The sequence below is a fragment of the Bradysia coprophila genome, unplaced genomic scaffold (genome assembly GCF_014529535.1).
Source record: "Bradysia coprophila strain Holo2 unplaced genomic scaffold, BU_Bcop_v1 contig_232, whole genome shotgun sequence".
Classification (NCBI taxonomy): domain Eukaryota; kingdom Metazoa; phylum Arthropoda; class Insecta; order Diptera; family Sciaridae; genus Bradysia; species Bradysia coprophila.
In genome coordinates this window covers 80,880-103,062 of record NW_023503493.1, presented here as the reverse complement: position 1 = coordinate 103,062, position 22,183 = coordinate 80,880, and the positions used below count along the sequence as shown (strand labels likewise).

At 35.4% G+C, this 22,183-nt stretch overlaps 1 long non-coding RNA gene across 1 annotated transcript; it reads left to right on the top strand.

Annotated features, from left to right (window-relative positions):
• Nucleotides 1-203: 203 nt before the first annotated feature.
• LOC119075853 lies at nucleotides 204-19,855 on the top strand. The gene is made up of 3 exons (XR_005087486.1): nucleotides 204-217; nucleotides 8,603-8,608; nucleotides 19,693-19,855. It is a non-coding gene; the product is annotated as an uncharacterized LOC119075853 (long non-coding RNA).
• Nucleotides 19,856-22,183: the final 2,328 nt, after the last annotated feature.

Below are 22,183 nucleotides of genomic sequence, written 5' to 3'. Positions count from 1 at the left end.
TGTGTTTTTTTTATTCTACGAATTTCTCTTTTGCATGTCTTATTGTGTGCAAGGCCAGGCGCAATACCTGTACGGAACATGTAAATAGTTTTTTTTTTCATCAGAGTTTCTGAAATCTGTGGGACATCTTAATTATTAGGGGTTGAACAATTGCAGGGCCAAAATGTTTGCAGTTTGAATTTACGAGTAATTGAACCTGAAAGTTCGAACAGTTTACGTAAACTATTTGGTCCTAACATGAAATACGAAATCGTTGGTAATGTGTGTTTGTTGATGTAACATTCTACGTAAAATCGTACGAAATGTGTATCTGAAATACCAACTGACGTTGAGGATAGTACCAAATACCAGTCTAGGTATAATTTGTCTAAGGTTTGACATTTCTACCATGTCATTATCGACCCGGAAGGTAATATCGCGCAGCAGACCAAAATCTGCAGTTCTGGGCAATTTTATCGCTTAAAAACGATATTATTGATCATAAGACATTCGACCACTCTTTCGATCTGAGAGAAAATTTAAATACGTCTTTCGACGTTTTGCATTAATATGCAGTTCAAAAATACCATTTCTCATCAGGCCATGGCGACAGTGGTGCTCGATACAATGCTCTAAGAGCACTATACCAATTTGTACACGAACAAGTCTAGCGAAACATAGTCGAAATGAAATTTCAACTCATCATAAAATTTGCAAACTCGTGGCCAGTCCGTGGTTGCACATAATGTTTGAACGTGAACAAATGAAAGTTTTTTCAAACCTTCACAAGCCACACATGCGACTTGGGTTGATTCTTCTATAGATACGAAGTGCCCTGCATCTCTATATTATTGATCGAAAAAGCGTTGAAGAATCACATTCTCTTCCATAGTAGCCGCCAAACTGTCATTCACGTGTTCCTTCTATTTCGCCACAGGCGTACCAACTTATCATTTCTCTGCACGCAGGGTGATATTATCGCTCACAGTTTTGTGGACGATATTATCACATTTGGGTAGAATTACCATCTTTTGTGCGATAATTTCGTCTTCTGGGTGATATTATCGTCTTCTAGTCGATATTATTGTCTTCTGGGTGATGTTATGGTCTCGATTATGGCACTGGGCGTTAAAAGTTGTAAAATGCTTAATTTAGCCCGACAACGATAATATCGCCCGGACAATATTATTGGCCTGGATTTTCGGGTTTGTAACATCCGAACAGTATGACATCTCTACTTTTAATGTTTTGTAAAAGGAAAATTGGCTCGATTTTGTGGGAAAGTTTTTTCTTATTTAAGTGATAGTCCATTCATGTGCAGTGTGTGCTGTGGTCGATAATGGCATCTTTTAAGAGTAGAAACGTCAAGGAGGGCAATTATTAAATTAATGATAAATCGTTCTGACATGGAAAAGAAGTGGTGCAATAACCAAAAGATGATAATATCGCCCAGAAGATGATATCATCGCCCAGAAAGTGATAATATCGTCCACAAAATTGTGAGTGATAATATCGCCCTGGGGTGTGGTCCAGTGTGACCCGAGTGGAAGTTTATTGGTTTATCGAAAATAAAAAAGTTAGACGAGCGGGAGATACCCAACAGCAGTTTGATTTCTAATAGAAAATCTTAATTTGTTTAAATTTATTTGTACGATACGAAGGCATTCATTTTCTCTACGAAAACCATCGTTATCCGACGGTATATTGGGTATATACCAGGAAAAAAAAGGTGTAGACTTTGTTGCGTGAGTTAAATATCAATTCAGCCGAGGCTTTAGTTTTACAATACATTTTTGATTGCTATAAATAATGTAATAATAAAAGGTGTTATTTATGGTCCACAACCTTGTAACGTAAAAAGGATATGTGAAGCTGTTTGATTTTATAAATTCGTTGTACGCGATAAAAACTTGTTTTCCGCAGGAGAAGAAAAAAACGTGGGGTGAAAAAGTCTAATAGCGGATATTATTTTGGCCTGGAATGGGTCGATTGAATTGATAGTTCAAAAGTTTTTTTTCGATTTGGGAAGATTTGTTGTATGAGCAATATATCATTTCGCGCATTTATTTTAAAAGAAATTTTTTTTATTGTTTTAATAAGAACGCGTTGGATTTCGATAGATGTTTTCTTTTACATTGAACGTCTTCCTTCGGGAATTTTCGACCTAAAAATATTCGCAAAGAATTAAAAACTTTGCAGAGCGTTAAGCTTCCTGTTTCTGGTGTAGATGAGTTCTAAAATCAAAGTTTAATATAAAAAACAAACTTGTAAAGACGGATTTACCCAGGCCCGAACTGGCCATATGCACAAGTGCGCCTTAGTAAATCTCTTGAATGTGATATATTGTCGCCTTTCAATACAACTTTTTTGCGCCTTTTCTTGACTTCAAGCATCTTCCTCTACAAGAGCTCCTTTCGTAACCCTGAACTTACCCTATATTGTGAACTAGATATTTTCATGCAAGCGGGGTGATCAACCCTATTTTCTCCCATCAACAGGCAATGAGAAAATTGAGTTTTATTGACGACTCTCTTCATGTCGCATGTGGCAGATAAATTTTTTTGGTAAAATTTTTGTTGGTTTCAGTCATTTTTTTTTGTAAAAATTATTTGGCAGATGATGAGGAAAACTAATTGGGCGTACAATTTAATTCTTGCGTAAGGAAGCTGGAAGCGTCAACTCTAGCGATATCATTCATTTTAGAAATTGTACTACTAAGACTGCGTCACACTTTTGTCGTAGAGATTTTTGTTGGGATATCACTCGTTTTGGAAGTATTAGGGCAAAAATTTGACAAAAATCGAAAATTTGACGAAATTTCACAAAACTTGGTAAAATATCACAAATTTTGAGGAAATTCGAAAATTTGACGAAAATCGTAAATTTGACGAAAATCAAAAATTTGGTGAAAATTTGCTACCCCGAAAGAGACCAAATTTTTCGAATTGCCCACCATAATATTCAAAAACTCTAAATTTTGATATTTCGACCAAATTACAACCAACTTCACAACAATCATCACAGACAACACTCTCATCACAAAATGGCTGTACATTTTTATATGAGAGAAATTGTTCCGAAAATGAATTAATTAATTAGACGAAATTCTGATTTTTCCTGGGATAATGATGAATGAAACTTAAGTTCTAATGTTCCGACGAACCAAGATGTTCTGGTTCAATGTTTATTTGACCAATGGAGTAAACTTTTAGAGTACCCGATCTTCTGGGAATGTTGCTTAATTTTCTGGTCACAGAGAGAAAAAACACGTTTTTTCTTTTAATTCGACGTTTCGCCACTATTTAATGGCATCTTCAGGAATAAAACGATTCTGCAAATACAATGAATTTTGCATATCGTAAATAAAAAACTAGAGACACAATCGTCCTATATCTATAACCATTGAACAATTTGGATATAGAAACTTACTTTAAATCGAATTTCCAATTGGGAAAATTTCTTTATCTTTTTTCAGTTCGACTTCTTACTAGAGAAATTTTGAATGTAAAAGAACTTGCAAGGCATGACAGGCAAAAATTGCCGAACAAAAATTTAAACCGAACAAAACAGTGTTGAAATACACTTTGTCAAAAATATGAACCGCTCAAAAACGCGGGAAACTGTAAAAACAGATTTGAATCTTAATCCGAAAACTTAACGTCCAAAACGTTATGATACACTTTGCTGATACTGTCAACATCCTTCCTAAAATTCATCGAGTTATTTGTCAGGATGTTTAGCGATTCAAGTATTCTTCTCTTGAACTCGTTGGGTTCCATCATCAATATTGAAGCGTTTTCGAAATCGGGCGCATGTCCATCTTGGAAGTGACGAACCAAAGCTGTCTGACCGTTCTTAGCTTCTTCTTCGTCGTTTGATTTCTTCACATCATTTTGATGTTGTCCTAGTCTGTCACCAAACTTGTTACCCGTATGACCAATGTAGCAAAGTTCGCACTTGTTTTTTGAAAAACCGTCGCCCCAACATGGAATCTTGTAAACAATATTGCACTTATCCAGTGGATTGGTTTTGTCTTTCAGTTGTGAGAAATTGGATCTGTTAGTCTTGAACGGTTTGTAGCCGACCTTCACGTCATCCAATCCTTCACATAATGCACGACCAATATTTACCGAGCAAGATGAAATGTAGCTGATACCCTTGTAAGTAATCGGTTCCTTTAACACTGTGCTCAGTGTTGTGTTACGATTGTTTTTCTTATGGAAAAATTTACGGATCCCCTTGTTGATCAAGTGTGCTGGGTAATGGTTGGCTTCCAATATGTTTTTCACCACGATCGTATTCTGCTGGCGTGATGTCGTTTCACTCAGTCCGAATATGCGGTTGATTGCATTATCAATGACGCCAGTTTTGTGTTGAAATGGATGGTTTGAGAAAAAATTTAGCAACCGATTTGATGAGGATGGTTTAGAGTACCATCTTGTACCAATTGTGCCATCATTATTTCTGAAAACTGTCACGTCCAAAAACGGGATTTGTCCATCCTTTTCAACTTCGCTTGTAAATTGGATTCTGTGGTTCACCGAATTCAGGATGTTGATCGTGTGTTGAGCAAAGTTGGTGGGTACAGATGTAAACATGTCGTCAACATATTTGACGAATAAGACCGGGACAAAATCGAATTGTGGAATCGCCAGATCGAGCACCTTTTCCATAACAATGTCCGCCAAAATTGGAGATAGCGGGAGTCCCATAGGTGTGCCGTATTCTTGTTTGTAAATTTTGCCGTCATATTGGAACTGGTTGCAGTCAAACAGAACAAAATGTAGTATCACGAAGAAGTCTTCCTTCGGGATCGGTGTGTGAAGCTCGATTTCGTTCCATCTTTCGTTGATGATATCTAACGCGTAATCTACTGGTACATTGGTGAACAGAGCCGTTACGTCGAACGAAGTCATCAATTCTCCTGGATCTAGTTTCAAACCAGAAAATCTTTTCACCAATTCGAATGAGTTTTTTACGTTGTACTTACTGTTTTCTGTAAGCTTTTTTAGAATATCGGCGACGAAAGCAGAAATTTCATGTGCTGGAGACTCGTAGTTGGCAACAATGATCCTCAATGGAACGTTGGTTTTGTGTATCTTCGGAAGACCATAGGCTTTGGAGATAGACGAATTGTGTTTTGTGATCAGCTTGTAGGTATCTTCGGAGATGTAGTTCTTGTCTTTCAGATTTTTGGCCATAGATATCAGTCGATTTTCTAAGGAAGACGTTGTATCATAAGAAAGCAATTTATATGTCGAAGAATCGGAGAAGTGTTCTTCCATCTTGTTCTCGTATTCCGATCTTGACATAAAAACAGTTCTATTGCCTTTGTCGGCGTTAAGGATAATTATGTCTGGATTGTCCTTCAAGAATATCTTGGTTTTCTTATTAATATGTAGAATCTCCTTGTCGATCGGGCTTTTGTTTTGTTTTGAGCGTGCCGATTTGTCAATAATATTGGCAACTAAAGCACGTTTCTCATCCTTTTCCTGATCTGATTTTACGGATTTTAGCAAAGATTCCGAATCAGCGATTAAGTTGAACACGGGAAATTCGCCGTTGTTCAATGGCAAGGCAAACTTTTTTCCAAGCGACAAAAGCCAGCAAACATCATCTGGAATCACTTTATCGGTGAGGTTGCAAAACCAATTTTTGTTAGGCTTCGCATGAAAATTGCGTTCATTGAAAACACTTCTTTTTAGACAATCGAATTTCTTTACACTCGTCGTCTTCCGATCAGCAATGGATTTGGTTTTGTAAACTAACTGCCGAAAAAGAAAGTTCTAAGTTCTAATGGCCTGACTAAGGTTCCTTCATGGAGACGGAGAACGACGGCTGCGGATTTTCCGAGATCGACCATCTCGAGAGAATGCCATTTTTCATGTATTTTAAAGAGATATTGGTCATTTTGGCGAAAGTATAATTATTTCCTTTATACATAGTTGCCGCGTCTCAAAAAATTTTCTTCGTTCTTTTTTGGTGGTTAGACTGCGTTAAGTCCTCCGCTACCGCTCCGGACATGACTCACAGCTGACTTATGATGGCATGCTTTATGAAAAAAATCTCCACGGGAGAACGAGAATTGAAAAAAAAAATCTCACCTGAATTGTCAACAGACGAAACGTCAACAAAACCCATCTTCTCAAGTAAGGTTATTCACGAAGAGTGCTTGGTTCGCCTCGAAAAGAAAACAGGAAACTTCAACTCGAGCGAATGGTTGAACAAATAACTATTCTATACTGATTTTTGTCCTCTATCTTCACTCTAAGACCCTACAGATTACTCTAAAGAAATAATTATTTTACAAAAGAAAACTTTTTCTTCTCGTCATTTTATCGAAATGTCGTTGGTAATAATGTCAAGCATTGTCATTGATTTATTTTTATATTCCCGTGTAATCCAATCAACTTTTATTGCAAAGCAAAGATGATAAAAGAACGAAGAATAAAAAAAAAATGGGGAAAAAGTTGAATTTAGAATAATATCATGGGTTTCTTTATCAAATAATGACTACATTTCTGCGGAAAATTTCCCTCGTACACACAGAACATTTGTGTGTTCCGACTCAATTGTTGAATGTTTAGCAAAGAGGAAACAGAAAGCATTGCTTCCCGTCTATCCAGACAAAATCGAATTAAGCTCACCTCCTTGATACGATAAATTTTTCCTATTTTCCTTTTTATAAAAACAACAATTTGCTTTCTCTTTACTGAATAAATATACAGAACAGACAATGAACGAAGTGTCTATTGGGTATAGATTAAGTTCCTTTTTTATTATCAATTATTATTGAATTTGTCGGGTAAGTGGCATACTTTAGCCTCCCAACTTTTTGCGTTAGTGGAACATGCTTTCATTTAAAAAAAAAAAACTTTTTTTCGTTCATCATTTTGAAAAACTCTTTCGAGTTTTATTTGCTGTTTTCCTTTTGTGCATGAACCAACAAGTTCGATAATTACAACATTGCTCAGAATAATAATATGAGTTGAAAAGTTTTTCAATTGGCTTTTTTTACTCTGTTTGGTGTTGCTGTTACCATTGTTGTTGTTTGTATTTTCCAACACTTGATTTGATTAATTAAAAAAAAAAAAAAAAAAAAACAGAAAACCGTGGCCCTCTTCAACATTGTTAAAACAAAAAATGTTTTGTGCATCCGACAACTGAAATACGACCTATTTCCCGTGCGGGAAAAATAGTATGTTACATACCAAGGATCAAAAAGGTGTGTTTTAGACCCAGGTGGTGAAAACGTCCAGGGATGGAGCGACGCGAAGCAAAAGCATTCCATATTAATGCCGAAAGTAATCCGTATGAATACCTAAAGAAGTCCGTTCCGTGTGCATGTATTCTCACAAATGTCGAAAAATAAGCAATCTGTAGGAATGCCGAAAGACATCCGAATGAATGCCGAAAGCAGTCCGTTTGAATGCTGAAAGCAATCCTTATGAATGCATTGTCACAAAACACTAAAAACATTACATTCGCGTACATACAACAACTTGACACATTTGGGAAAGAATAAAGATAGGATCGAAAATGACATAAGCGGGAATGAAAATTGAGAGAAAATAGTAGGGGAGAATGTTGCTCTTTCGGTACTAAATTTGGTGAGTGAATGTGACGGTTTTGGTACTACAGGAAGAAAACTTCATTTCTTTACGATTTATAGTGCGGGAAAAGAATTACATGAATTTTTCTATGACTATACGATTGATTAAATTTAATATGGTGAATGTGAAGTGTGTATGTTTTCAAGTAAATCGATGTGTTTTGTCTATTTCAATTGTCCGATGCCAGAGTCCAACGGAAGAAACCGAAGATAGACCAATAATAAGAAACGTGGGATCGGAGGATATGCCTGACATAACTGTTGATGAAGTCAAGGCCGCAGTAGCCGAGATGAAAAACAAAAAGTCTCCCGGAGAAGATGGTGTTCCAGTGGAAGCCATTAAACTCCTTATTAAAGGCAATTCAGTGGAAACATGGTCGATATTGGACGCATTAGACGAATGTAGAGTAGACTCAAGGTACTCCAACACAATTCGATATGTGTACAAACAGTTAAGTGAAGAGGCAAGCAAAGTTGGCCTCAAGATGAACTTATCGAAAACAAAAGTCATGACCAACATCGGGGACGATAGAGAGATCAAAATTGGTGACCCTGTCATTGAACGAGTCGACAGCTATGTATATCTAGGACATAAACTGAAGTTAGGTCTGGACAACCAAACCGCAGAAATAAGACGTAGGATTGGTCTTGCATGGGCAGCGTTCGGAAAACTCAGACTAATTTTCAAAAGCAAAATGAATAATAGTCTGAAACGAAAAGTTTTCGACACTTGTGTCCTTCCAGTGCTCACTTATGGAGCGGAAACGTTAACTTTAACGAAAGCATCCGAAGATAAATTGAGAGTGACACAAAGAGCCATGGAACGGAGTATGCTTGGAATAACACTCAGAGACAGAATGACGAATCAATGGATTCGACAACAGACCAGGGTCGTTGATGTCATGGAAAGAATAGCATCTCTGAAATGGAGCTGGGCGGGACATATTGCAAGAAGGACAGACGAACGTTGGACCAAAAAGATCATGAACTGGCGACCATATAAAAGACGAGCTATAGGTAGACCACCAGAGAGATGGACAAACGGAATTAAGAATATTGCAGGTACAAACTGGCAGCAAATGGCAATGGATCGTACGAAATGGAAAGAAGTTGGAGAGGCCTACATCCAGCAGTGGATAGAAACAGGCTGAAAAAGAAGAAGAAGAAGAAGAAGAATTGTCCGATGCTTTGCTCGTAAGGAAAACTTAGGACTGGTGCGACTGGTGCAGAAAAAATCGTCATTTCCTGTCTTGGTACGAAAAATACTATTGTGTGTGGAAAATAGACACGGCCAATTGGGTGGATCAAGTCCCTTGACTGAGAGTTTCTTTCTATCTACTTTCGGTTTGGGCTGTTGCTACTCGCACACGGGTGCGAAAAGTCAATTGTGAGACTATTCGCACACGAGTCCGAGTGGTCAATTGTGAGACTTTTCGCACACGAATTTTTTTCTCCTTCATTTGTTTCAGTTGTAATTGTGAACAAATGTTAAAATAACGTCAGATCCAGCTTTTTAACTCTAGGTGTAACTCTATTGGCGAGTCTTTGTGAACCATCTGCATTCCTATAAAATGTATTTTGTTCTACAAAATCTTCTTTAAGTTTCATGGTGTAAAAGGTGCATAAGCTCCTTATGTTTCACATTGTAAAAGGAAGCATAAGTTCCTTGTGTTCAATTTTGTAAATGGAATCATAAGCTTCCCATGTTCCATGTTGTAAAGAGGAGCATAAGTTCATTGAGTTTTATATTGTGAAAGTGAGCATAAGTTATTGATGTTCCACATTGTGAAAGGAAGCCTAAATTCCTTATGTTCCATGTTGTCAATGGAAGCATAAGTTGCTCGTGTTCCATGTTGTAAAAGGGAGAAAACTTCCTTATGTTTCATGTTGTAAAATGAAGCATGTGTTCCTTATGTTCCACATTGTTGCAGAAAGCATAAGTTCCTCGTGTTCCATGTTGCAAAAGTTGGCATAAGCTTCTTATGTTTTTTTTTTGTAAAATGTATCATAAATTCCTTATGTTCCATGTTGTCAATGGAAGCATAAGTTGTTCATGTTCCATGTTGTAAAAGGGAGAAAATCTATGTGTCACTTTGTAAAAGGGAGTATAAGTTGTCATGTTCCACATTGTGAAAGGAAGCATAAGTTCCTTATGTTTCATGTTGTAAAATGTAGCATAAGTTCATTATGTTCCACATTGTGAAATGGAGCATAAGTTCTTTATGTTTCATGTTGTAAATGAAAGCATAAGCTTCTTAAGTTCAATTATGTAAAAGGGAGAAAACTTCCTTTAAAGGGAGCATAACATCCTCATGTTACATGTTGCAAAAGTGGGCATAAGCTTCTTTTGTTCCATTTTGTAAAAGGGTAGCATAAGTTCTATGTTTTAAACCGATACAACACTTTTCTTTAAATAATGATATTTCCGATAACTGGTGAATATTTATATAACATCAAAGAGTCACACCTAGGTTAGATTTTGTATTAAGTTTTCATTCATGTTCGAATTGACATTTGACTATTCGTAAGCTAGTGCCTATAGTCACCTCGTTTCTACAAAATTTTTCCTGATCTCTAGGAATATTTCCAGATCAGATTCTGCATGCTTTCGATTGTATTGTTTGGGTCTAGGAATTTTAGGTCAACAAATTCACATTTATTGGCACAATGTGGAAGTCTTCCTTTTCACAGATTGAATGTTGAATGTTTGCTTCTCCTCTACAATGTTATCTCCCATGCCTTCGATTGTACTGTTTATTTTCACAGTTGTTTTTAACATTAACCAGTAACGTAGGTTCAAATTTCACTGACGTTTCCTGTGCCTGTACAGCAGAGAATTCTCCACCTCCATCTTAATTTATCACTCCACTGTACGTCCTACTTATATTATAACTGCGTTGAACTTCAGAATTCTCGTCAATCATAAATTGTATCTGCGACAGTATACTGTCGTAAAACTCAAGCGCGAACTACTGATACTGGCGATGCCCAATGCGTCCTCCCAATACGTATTTTGGCGCCTTTTTACAACTTACCGCCTCTATAAGCTGCTTTGTGATGAACGGTCCGATCCTGGTAAGACTAACTTATTGAATGCGTCCCCTTTTAATTGAAAATTATCAGTGATCCAAACTTTGCTAGGTTTGGCTTATGGTTAAAAGTGTATTAACAACAACATAAAACAAGATGAGTGCGCCTATGATAGAATGCTGTATAAAATTGTTGTAAAACAATTTCGAACCACTTCATCTATCCACCTAGCAAAAACACATTTTTAGTATGTATTAAGTTGGATGCATTTGATGCTAGAATTTATACACATCTCACACACAGCAATGTTACTCGGCATCCCAGAGTAATATCAAAATGTTTGCTTCCATTACACGTTCAGTATACACAGCAATTATATTATTCCCTTGACTGAAAGTCAGGGTCTTAACCAGAAAATACCGAAATATGTGGGTAACAAAAAAGTGATTGAAAATTTTTCAAATAGGCGAAAAAAAGACTGCAGCACAATGGCGCAGCCCGTATGAAATGGTATGAAAAACAATTCTTCGTTCTTTTTTTTAAATGTGAGGAATTAAAATCCCGAGGCTAAGTTAGAAGATGGACTATGTGGGATGAAGGATCAGGAAGCTATCCTAGAATTTTACTCTGTTGATTATAGCCTCAATCAAAAAAGATTACTTTGTGCAAGTGGAAAGAACAATTTCATCAGTTGATGTCCAGCTTTGAACCGGTGAACATCTCCTGCTGGCCAACTATCAAATATGATAGTCAACTATCAAATTGTTAGTCAACTAACGCTATGTGCTCTTTCGAAAAATTTAGATTTAGTTCATAAACATTGGACTAGCATGCCTTTAAGTCACCCTTATTAAAAAAAAAAAAAAGATAAATTTTCTTCGCCACTTTGCGACGCAGATTTTTTTCGTCAAATTTTCGTTGCTTTCAGTCAAAATTTTTTTGGTACAAATGAGGAAAATGATGAGGAAAACTAAGCCAACTTGATTAAACTAATTGGGTGTACAATTTAATTTTTGCGTAACGAAGCTGAAAGCGTCAACTCTAGCGAAATCATTAATTTTAAAAATTGTACTACAAAGATTGCGTCACACTTTTCTTGATTTTGTTGCGATATCACTCGTTTTAGGTCAATAATTTAACGAAAATTTGACGCAATTTGAATACTCGACGAAAATCTAAAATTTGACTAAAATTGAAAATTTGACTAAAATTGAAAGTTTGACTAAAATTGAAAATTTGACTAAAATTGAAAGTTTGACTAAAATTGGAAATTTGACTAAAATTGAAAATTTGACGCAAATCGAAAATTTAGTAAAAATCAGCTACCCCAAAAGTCACCAAATTTTTCCAGCTGCCCAACATACCCTGAAAGTAACCAAATATTTCCAGCTACCTAACATACCTCGAAAGTGACCAAATTTTTCTAATTGCCCATCATGTAAACCATAATATTCAAAAACTTTGAATTTTGAAATTTCGACCAAAATACAACCAACTTCACAACAATCATAACAACCTATCATCACAACACTATCAACACAAAATGGCTGTACATTTTTATATGAGAGAAATTGTTCCGAAAATTAATTAATTAATTACACGAAATTCTGATTTTTCCTGCGATAATGATGAATGAAACTTAAGTTCTAATGGCCTAGGCCTGACTAAGGTTCCTGCAAAGTTTCATGGAGATTGGCTGCGGATTTTCCGAGATCGACCGTCGATAGATAGATAGATAGATAGAAACATACAGAGTAAGTTGAAAGATTTTGATTGTTTGGAGAAAGCCATTTTTCATGTATTTGTACTGAAAATGACGACTTGGAAAACGCAACATCTCCGGTTCCCGAGCACTTTGGTAGGCGTGTGATAGCTCATTTTCTTTGTATTTCAAGTGAAAATATTTAAAAAATAATTTGGTTGCGATATTGGACATTTTGGCGAAAGTAGAAATCTCGCCTATACATAGTGTCTCCGCTATCACTCCGGACATGATGAAATTGATCAAAAATATATTGACAAAATTGTCAGTCAAGGGATCTGACCCGCCCAAAATGTGCGGCAGTATAAAATGTTCGTTAGGTTGCGAAAACATTTTACAGAGCATCTATATAGCGAAAATCGTGTATATCAAGCAATTGGAGCACAAAAATATGTCTGCGGTTTGAAAATAGAGCTTTCACCGTACGCTTAATCTCGCAGATTTTTCTCATTGCACAGTGTGTGTGGTTGTGTGCATTATAATGCACTTTTGTCTAACTGAACATTATATCAATGAGCATGAACAAGTTTTTAATTGAAATATTCTGTTCATTATTTTCTGTTTTATTCAAAATTATCTTTTGCATTTTAATTACTATTACCCGTACAGAAGGCTCAACTATTGACAATATGAAATTAGAGATAGGAAGCGTTTTACAATACACCTGTACGTGCTTTGTCTCTTGTAAAAATTATGGCAGATCTCTGGATGTTTTTGCTCAACAGTTATGGTCAATGTGTCAAATCAACGCACTTCCAGCAAAAGTGTTTCGAAATGTTTATTTTGACGATTTGGAAGTTATGTAACAAGCCGAAAGGCGTTGGGGGAGATAAAAGGTATTAAATAGACAAATCAGAAGAAAGTCCGTTTTGTGTAACAGGTATCGGGTAATTTGGCACACGAAGCAAATATTTGACATTTTTAAAATGATTTGCCTTGTCATCAAAGTAATTTTACATTTTATGTTTGTAACGAGAAATTGCGGACGAGTTCACGTTTTACCTAGTTGAAAAGTGCGTTGCCTAAGCGCTGTCTGCCTTTACCCACGCAGTGTTTGGCCTCTGCATGTTTTTGCCTGTTTTCGCTTGTTTGACCAGCTTTTCTCGTATATCTCTGAAAAATATATCCTATATCTGCGCAAAATTCAATTGATGTGCGATATGTCAAATAAAAGGTAATGACAAGACCAAACAACATAAATGTGTTGACTACCAAGCTCGTAGATCAATGGCCATTGCGTCTGTTTTATCTTTTCGCTTGTTCAGTTTTCACCGGAACAACCTCGCTCATTGATGTATACGTCAAATGATAGATATTGACCCGACCAATCAGAAAATTTATTGTTTTCGAAAATTGGTTTCGTGGATCAGTATAGGGAAGAAACAAGAAAGCAGCGGATTTCTTCTTTTTGAGCAAGTTTAAATCTCCAGATGGTGTGAATAGTTAACGATGTAGAAATTTTTGTTATCACAATCAGTCAAAAAACCCTTCAAGGGTAAATGTGACGCAAGTCCTTTATCTTACTTACAAAATAACTGTTATCGCTGAGGGTGACGCATTGTGCGTCGTACGCAAAAGTTTTATCAACAAAAAATGTTCGATGAAAGTGAGGTGTTCCAAGGTTGATTCCTAGATTTTGGGATGACAGATGATTCCTCTGGCATTTCCTAACTTCCATCGGTTTTTTTCGATGGATTTGGGCTATTTTCGACATTATTGAGGTGTTCCAAGGTTGGTTCCCAAAATTTTGCGATGACAGATGATTCCTCTGGCTCTACCTAACTTCCATCGGATTTTTTGATGTTGTCGAAATGACATACTTACAAAAGGGGTGATAACAGTCAAAAAACCCTTAAAGTGTAAATTTGACGCAAGTCCTTTGTCTTACTTACAAAATAACTGATATCGCTGAGGGTGACGCTGGTTTTCATCGGTATATTTCAGTACATTTTTTAACCATTTTCCTAAAAACAGGATCCTCAACATCTGCCACGTCTGACGCAAATTTCTTTTTGTGCATTTTTTTTTCACAAATTTTGTGTGTCAATTTTTTGTTGATAAAACTTTTGCGTACGGCGCACAATGCGTCAATTGCTTTAAGGGTTTTTTGACTGATCTCGTTCAAATGCGATTACTAACCTCGGCTTCGCCTCGGATCAACAAAATTGACACGTATACATGACTTTGCTGGGAATATTTTGACTTCATGAGTTTTGATTAGCTTTTGTATAATGGCGAACCGAATAATGTTTCATTTCGAGCGAGAAACCCACATGCATAGAGCTATATCACAATGTCTAGCACGCTATTAATTTGATTTGAATTATACGTACGTGCCCATTGTACACGGAATAGTAATAATTTTAATGAAAATACTTGTAAATCATTTTATTAAAGCCCATTTCAACTCAACATTCGTGTAGCAATAGTAAATTAATTTTCGTAACGCTACAGAACAAAATTTATGACAAAATTAAAATTACATTTTGTTTTACCGCCACCCAGTGATTGCATGAATTATTACGTTCCTTATCTAGCTACTCTAAAAATTGTGTACTTTTTAATTACATTTTAAATATTATGGGATAAGCATCACGCGTAGAATATTTTGACTAGCAAATAGTTTGTGCGTTTTTAGGATCACTTAAGTTGCCTTGAAGTTTGAACAGTTTTTCGTCGTATTTGCTATTAAAAATTTATTCCTGAATAAGGCTGTTCATTGTTCAAGCATATAACATACCCAACAACAAACCGAATTTCTTTGAAAGAGATATGCTACAATCCAGCAGGGACTATTTTTGGGAAAACAATTATTATTTTTAAAATTAAAAGTGTCAAAGACAACGTCAAAATGGGATGATAAGGACAGATATGTGATGCGTTGGTGATAAAGAAACGTATTTCACAAATAGATCTTGCTCTCTTCTACAAAATGACAAGGAGCTTACGCTCTCTTTTCAAAATGTCACATATGGAGTACAGAATGTCAGATAAGAGCCTTTTAAAGAGTCAACTTTTAAATAATATGAAACAATGAGGATATGCATGTAGCCTATATGGCATATAGTATATGCACCCTATCACATAAGGTCACACGTGCAGCTTATGCTTATTTTTAAAGAATGTGATACAATGGCCTTTTAAAGAATGTGATGGAACAATGCTCCCTTTTACAAAATGTGACACATTTCAAATGACACCCCACACGACCATGTACATTTCGTGAACCTCGAGAAATTTCAGTAAGAAAAGTGTAAGTTTTCAGTCTTTTTTCGGTTGAAAACTTCAACTGCACATATCTCATATGTGAATGAATTTTAAACCCAATAAGACCCTATTTGCCCCGGAAGTACATGCAATTACCTTTCTAATGACATCCCACGCGACCATGTACGGCTCGTGTAACTGGAGAAATTTTTGTAAGAAAAGTGCAAGTTTTCGGTTTTTGATCACCTCACACTAGCCACACAAGCTTCGAAGATTTTTTTTTTGAAAGTAGTTTTGGGTTTTGGGGTCGAATACCTTTCTGGGCACGTATAAAAAATTTAAATAGAAAATGCGTCCGATTTCGGTCTTCTGTTTTTCAGAAGAATCCCTCAGGATGCCTTTCGTGAAGTGGCTACAAAATATATCAGGAGGAACTATCGGCCACTTTTCTTCCATTGTTTGAGAAAATTCAAGAAAATGTGTAAAAATTCGGAAAAATGTAGGAAAATATGAAAAAAATGTTTTCGCAAAAATAGTCCCTGCAATCCAGAGATACTGTTATATCGAGCGCGTTTGCCACTTCCGGTCAAAAATCATATTTCCTCCATTATCAGCAAAACAAGAATGGAACAACGGAACGTAGATATAGTGAACCTTAAGCTGACGTATGTTAAGTTCCTGCCTGCCATCCAACACACAACGACACAAGAATACCATAAAAGACCTTTTTTTCATATGATTTATTATTCCTTTTGCATGAAATATGAGAATCCATAACTTTTAAAAGTTTTCTGGAAACAACAAGGAATAGACGAGAAAGATAGAGAGAGAGAGACAGCGAAAAAAAATAATGGCATATTATTAACGAGTCTATATACAAAAACTCATAAATTCCCCAAAACATATTATCATAAATATCAAATTATTCGTAAAAGTTTCCTTAATGTCCCTTGTTATTAATGTTGTATAGAGAAGTCGCATCAGAAAAAAGAAAAGACAACGAGAACAAGACACACCAACAAATAATAAAAAAACACAAAGATCACATCAAATAAGATTATAAATAAGGTGGCAAACGCTCGTTTTTAGTTTTCCCTTCACTTATAGCAAAAACAGATGAAAATTAAATGTTTATGCATGCAAAAAATAATGTCATGCTCACCCAGTCAACCTAGTCACAGCACTACTCCTAGCATGAAAATAGAATATATTCGGAAGCTGATGAAATCACAGTGGGCGCCGCTTTTCGTTTGTAAAGATAGATGATTTGTTTTCATTGTACGCGTTAAAACAATACTCTCACTAGAAAACAAACTGTCAGCTCTCTGTGTCAAATTCACACCTTATTTCTTTGTATTCTACAAACACAATTTTACATTTTGACTTACTACGCTGTAATTTACATGAAAATAACAAAGGTTACTTGACACTTTCACCACCTCATTAAAAGTAGGTTGTTTGCTAGAGATAGTATTGGTTAAAACTTATAAAACAAACACGTGTTTTGGTCCTAGTTTTCATTGACAGATGCAGCAGTCGCAATTTGACAGGTTCGAAAATTTCGTCATGAAAAATAGGACCAAAACACGTTTTCAATGTCTCGTTTGTTTTGAGCATAAAGCTGCAATCGCAGTTCACCGTTTTGGGTCTCCGTTTAAATATTGCAGCTTAAGATAAGCGGTATTACTGAAGAGTCCAACTTTGACATTGTCAATTCAGTGTGATGCTAGGAGCGGTGCGTTTACTGGTCATTTAGAGTCAAACCACATCGAAACTTTTTGTCATGAAGTGACAGTTTTGACATTGACATTTTTGACGTTGTCATTTTTGACATCTGAAAAATTTCGTCATAACCTCAATTGAAAACGTGAATTGTACACAAAATTTGTCTTTAAACATTTAATTTTGAACAATTTTACTGTGTTATAGTAGCCTTATTGTAATATTTACGATAATCCTGTAATATTATTCAAATTTATTTGTTTAAAGAGAAGTTTTGTGTACAATTCACGTTTTCAATTGAGGTTATGAAAATTTTCAGATGTCAAAAATGACAACGTCAAAAATGTCACTGTCAAAACTGTCACTTCACGACAGAAATTTTTGATGTGGTTTGGCTCTTAGAGAGCAACGTAAAAGTGACAGATGCGAAATTACAACTCAAATTTTCATTCATAATTCGCAATTTGTTAATAAAATTTGAAGTTGTAAATGTGCATATGTGCATAAGAAGAAATCAAGCATAAGATGACGGCTGGGACGCCATACTGAGAATTCGAGGGATCTGTAAGACGAAACTTGCGAATGAAATTTGAAATTAAAATTTATTATTCAAATGTCTCGTCTGACAAGGTAAAATTTGACCTGATTCCAACAATGTTCCTGAATGTTCCTACAAATGAAGTACCAAAATACATTAGCCTTTATTCTATGATCGTGACATTGTGCGGGGTATTATTTGAGTTTAAATATGAATGGCAAAAACGAAAAATTCTATTTTCAAATTTTAATTATTTTGTACACAAATCTGTGTCACATGGCGGCGGGCGTATTGTACAAAGCAAGGAAAAAAAATGTAAAATCAAAGAAATGAGGAAAGAAAGAATTTTTTTTTTTGAGAAAAAGAAATTTAAACCAACAATGGAATGTAGCCATTTAATTGAAATACGCTTCCCGAAACGTTTGGTACAAAATAAGCATTGCTCTTTTGGAAACAAAATAATCATCGACATAATTAAAACGATGTAATTAAAAAAGTTTCTTTTCACTAATACAGTTTGCAAAAATATTATTAACGTCCGAAACGATGGAAAAGAAATTAAGATTCTTTTTCTTCTTTAAAACAATAAACACGACTGTGAAAAAATGTTTAGATGAGCCGTTTAATAGGACGTTTAATATCTTCAACGAAGTTGTTGCCGTTTTTTACAAAACATTTTTTTTAAAATGATTTTGCAAAGTTTATTAATTTTTCCCGAAAAAAAACTTGAAGAAATGTCTCATCGTGGTATAATTATTAATTTTTAACTTTTGTATCAAAATAGCAACGAATGGTAACAGCACGAGATCTAGCCCCGTTGAAGCAAACGACATAGAACTGATGCTGAATTGAAGTTGTTTGTTTCTTATATCCTGAAAATTATGTGTCAATCCAACGCACTTCAAGCAAAATTGGTATTGATAACCACATCGTGTGACAAAAACTATCACTTTCGCAACGTGTTGCATACAACGTTTTCTGCAACTAGCTGCGAAAAATGAACTTTTGAAATGCAAACCTACCATATAATTTGTATGTATGTGTGTGTGTTGTATATTTTGGTGCATGATAAGAATGGTCATGTGGTGAAAGGTGTGTGTTGTCTTGTTGGAAATTGTGTAGATCATTCAGTATAAACTTTCACTCTTAAATTTTGGGATGACAGATGATTCCTCTGGTACTACCTCACTTACATCAATGAAAGTAGAGAACAGGTATGGTCGATCGCCGAATTCGTCTTAAACGCACTCATATTTTATGTCAAAATAATATGAAAATTAGTGCGTTTAATTACGAAAATTAAATTTTTATGTCCTCCGGACGGTATGGTCTAACCTGTTTTACACTTTCATTGACTAACATCGTTTTTTCTTTTTTTTGAAGGATTTGGGTTATTTTCGATGTGAGGTGTTTCAAGGTTGGTGGTTGGCTAAATTTTGGGATGACAGACTATTCCTCTGGCAGGTCCTAACTTTCATCTGATTTTTCAATGGATTTGGGTTGTTTTCGATATAGGTGAGGTGTTCCAAGGTTGGTTCCTAAATTTTGGGATGACAGACGATTCCTCTGGCACTACCTAACTTCAATCGGATTTTCGATGAGTTTGAGTCATTTTCGACATGAGTGAGTTGTTTAAAGATTGGGTTTTAGGATTCAGGTTCATTTCTCTAGAATTTTTATATTTTTAACAAGGTTTTGTGATGTCTCGTCATGTCGACATACTTACAAATGGTGATATCAAGAAACCCTTAAAGAGTAAATGCGACGCAAGTCCTTTATCTTACTTACAACATAACTGATATCGCTTACAACATAACTGATATCGCTGAGGGTGACGCATAGGCATGGGTGATATTGATAATGATTATCAATAATTGTCGATTATCGATAATCGATAATTATCGACTTTTTTTATCGAAAATTATCAAAAAATATCGATAATCGATAATTATTGATATTTTGATGATTATGAAGATATCGATAATTCGATATATCGATATTTCGGTCCAAAAATCCGATATTTATCGATATATTCCGATATTATGAATTTTCAGATAAATATCAAAATATCGATATTTTGGATATTTTGATAATTATCGAATTTCGATATTTTGATAATTATCGATAATTATTAAATTATCGATAACGATATGATTAATCGATTATCGATAATTTCTTTCGACCCAAAAGTTTTATCAACACAAGATGCACCCAAAAAATTTGTGAAACAAAATTTTACAAAAAAAAATGACAAGTGGTAGATGGTGAGGAAACTACAGTTAGGAAAATGGTTAAAATATGAAAAAATACGTCCTGAAAGATGGAATTTAAACGGAAGAAAACCGAATCAAAAAATGGTTCACTGCGATTATATATCCAATAGCCGAATGGTTAAAGGTGTTGCTCGAAAAGCATTGGGGTTTGTCGGGGTTTCGAAATTTGGTCAGGGAAGAATTTTAATTTACGGTTAATGGTTCAGAAGGAGTGGTAAAAAGTAAATCGATTTCACCACTAGTGCCGAACAGTAATATATTGAAAAACAGAGAAAAAAGACCATTCAATCGACACCCAAATCACGCAACTGTTCGTTCGGGTTGCTACAGAGAGATAAACATTATAGATTTTGTGTTTTTCGTCAGCATCAACGTTTTTCATGTTTGTGAATGTGTAATCGAGTATTTTGCAGCAGGATACTACTATCGAGAAGAAAATACCTGTTTCCCTTCCCTTAAGTATTTCAAAAAAAATTCTAAAAGAATTTTTCTGTTGAATCAAAAATATATTAATATTCGACTCAATCAGAACATTTTCATTTAAAAAGTTTTCTTTTTTACGTTTCCATATTACACGAATTTTCTATTTTCCACATTCTATATAATAAACGTAGCATCTGCATAATACATACACATATATCCATACGTAAATACGAACATTATTTCCGTTTATGTTTGTCATTTGAATGAAAATTATAAAACTTCGTCTCAAACTCACTCCTCCTCCCCCACGCCTCGGGTTTTTGTGTCACATTCTCGCCCACTATTTAAGCGACTCTGTATATATGGTGAAGTATGTGTGTTTTTTCCGCTTAACCTGCTTTTTCAGCGCAAAAGGACAGCTCTTGTAAAATAAAGAAGGAAAAAAAATTCTTGAAATGGTTTACCTTTTTTGTGCCTTAAAAGAATAAAATTGTTTGCAAAAGCTGAAGATCTTGAAATATATGTTTTATTCATGAATCAAGAGGAGAAATTCCAGGATGCCAAGTGGTGTACCTACCTTTCACCTAAAAAAATAGAATTTCACCCGTCATATGATGTGTGTATATGTTGTATACGTATGTATACCAATGTAGCATGTGAGACACTTCAGGTTTACATATTTTGTATACGTTTATAAATATCAGCATTTGCAGAAATGTGGCAAAAAATGTGTAGAAACTTTCTTCGTTCGCTCTCTCAAAATTTATCGTATTAAAAGTTAAGGAACCGAGAAACGGGCATCCTTTACTTTAAGTGCAGAAATATTTCAATGTTCCAAAAATATATGGCAAGTCATGGATATATTCAATTCTCAAATAAGATTGAACAGTCAGGGAAACAACTCCACCAATGAAGCCGCCAGACTCTTCGCCATCAGTGTCGGGATTAATAGCTTCACGGTTGAAATTGAACATAACTTCGGTGCCACATAATATGAAATAATAATCTTCAGCGATCTTCAGCCATCACAAAATATTTTCAATATATTTGGAAGAAAATACGGGCGTGAATTGTGGGCGTGACGCAAGGCCACCACCAAAAAAGTTTTAAAAAAATGGGGATGTCGTAGCATATTTACAGCAACGTTTTGACTTCTTCCCCTTGGCTCTAATGCCACCCAAAAATTTGTTGGGTTCATCTTGATAAAACTTTTGCGTACAAGCGCAGAATGCGTCACCCTCTGCGACATCACTTATTTTGTAAGTAAGATAAAGGACTCGCGTCACATTTACCTTTTAAGCGTATTTTGACTGATCCCAAAAGAAAACCTCTGAAGAGAAAAGTGTGGCGCTAGCCTTGTGTCACTTCTAAAATGAATGATATCGCTAGAGGTGTTGCTGCAGCTTGTGGCGGATCAAAGTATCCCATTGAATTAAAAGTGGTCACAGTTACCCATCCATTTGTACCCTTTATATACAGCGTGTTTAATAGAAATAAATTCATTCTAATTCTGGAGCTCGACCAGTAAACATCTTGTTTTACATTCACTCCATAAGCTCTACGCACAAATTATTGACTTTGTGGTTGAAAATCACGTTAAAAAATTAGCGACACACAATTGGCGGATGGATTCTGAC